This window comes from Alexandromys fortis, unplaced genomic scaffold (genome assembly GCF_014885135.2).
Source record: "Alexandromys fortis isolate MF-2015 unplaced genomic scaffold, M_Fortis_MF-2015_v1.1 scaffold_0, whole genome shotgun sequence".
Classification (NCBI taxonomy): domain Eukaryota; kingdom Metazoa; phylum Chordata; class Mammalia; order Rodentia; family Cricetidae; genus Alexandromys; species Alexandromys fortis.
Window position 1 is genome coordinate 38,913,378 of NW_026067949.1, and position 1,636 is coordinate 38,915,013.

Sequence of the window (1,636 nt, forward strand, 5' to 3'; positions counted from 1 at the left end):
AGAAGAATCCAGAAAGTTTGATCTTAAACAAGAACAACATGATCATTGAGAAGTGGGTGAAAAAAAGTTTCTATTAAGCCAGGTGGTCTGTGGAAATTTGTTATGACATCCGCACCAAATATTCCTGCTAACAAACATTTTAAGACCTTTATCATTGTACTTCTCACTTTCTTCATGAAGGAAACTTTTCTGAGCCCTTTGGGAAAATGATCGAGAAAAGGCATGTAGTAACTAGGTTGCATGATTCCAAGCACCCAAAATCTTTGCATTTCTTCTTCCCTGGGTTATCTGTCAACCTAGCTTATTATTATTATTATTATTATTATTATTATTATTATTATTATTACCATCACTGAGTGCATTATCCATCATGGAAAACTTCTCAAGGGTAACTTCTCAAGGCTGATTTCCTGAATCAGGATAGTTTCACATAAATTATACACACACACACAAAGCCATGGTCAGCATAATAAGAATATCTGGTCTGGTAAAATGCCCAGTTATCGTTTAAATCCATTCTGTCACAGCTCAGATTGTCATAACAAATACATAGCACATAAACTGAGTTCCTTAATCATTCTAATTTATTTCCTTTTTTTTTTTTTTTTTGGTTTTTTCGAGACAGGGTTTCTCATTTATTTCCTTATGGCCTAGATACTAGATGTTCAAATTCAGGGTGCCAACATGGTCAGTTTCTAGTGAAGCCTCTCCTCCTGGCTTGTGGATGGTTACCTTCCCACTGGGTTCTCATAGAAGAAGACTTTCTTTAGTTTTTATGAGAGGAAGAACAGAGAAAGTATGTTCTTCTCAGAAGAGCACTGAACACATTGGCTGCTTACAACCATGCTTACCACTTCATTTAGGCTTAGTAACCTCTTATACCTAACATCACACTGCAAGTTAGAACCTCACTGTAAGAAGGTTTAGGAGGACAGCAGTGTTTAATTCAACCCCTTGATAACATCAAGAGAAAAGTGAGCGAGCCCAGGCACCCAACTGAGGATGACTATATGTAAGTTGCTACATTTCCGGTGATTAACGGTTTCTCAGTTAGTATTTGAACAAGTGCTTGAACAGTATTAAAACTGACCAAAGAGGTCTGGTAAGGCTGTGAATTCAGCTTACATCATTAAGAGCCCCTTAATTCATATCTCAGTTATTAGCACCGCAGCTTAAGAGAGAAAGATTTAATGATCACTTCGGCAGCACGTGTACTAAAATTGAAAAGATAGAGAAGATTAGCACGACCCCTGTGCAATGATGACACGCAAGTTCATGAAGCACTCCATATTTTTTTTAAAGAAATGTGGTATATTTACACAACAGAGTATTACTCCACTGTTAAAAAAACATCCTGAAATTTGAAGGCAAATGGATGGAACTAGAAAAAAAATCATCCTGAGTGAAGTAACCCAGACCCAAAAATATAAGCACGGTATGTACTCAGACATAAGTAGATATTAGCTGTAAAGTAAAGATAACCATGCTACAATCCACAGGCCCAGAGAGGCTAGGTAACAAGAGCGAATGCATGGTTCTCCCTGGGAAGGGGAAATAGAGATTTCCCATGAGGACTTGGGGTGGGTAGGTATGGAAACATGAGGGATTGGGTTGTGGGATGGGCCGAGGAGCAGAG

General features: G+C 38.2%; 1 non-coding gene across 1 annotated transcript; it reads left to right on the top strand.

Moving 5' to 3' along the window:
* Nucleotides 1–1,190: 1,190 nt before the first annotated feature.
* LOC126506623 (U6 spliceosomal RNA) lies at nucleotides 1,191–1,295 on the top strand. Its single transcript, XR_007593279.1, has one exon. It is a non-coding gene; the product is annotated as a U6 spliceosomal RNA (small nuclear RNA).
* The last annotated feature ends 341 nt before the right edge of the window (nucleotides 1,296–1,636 follow it).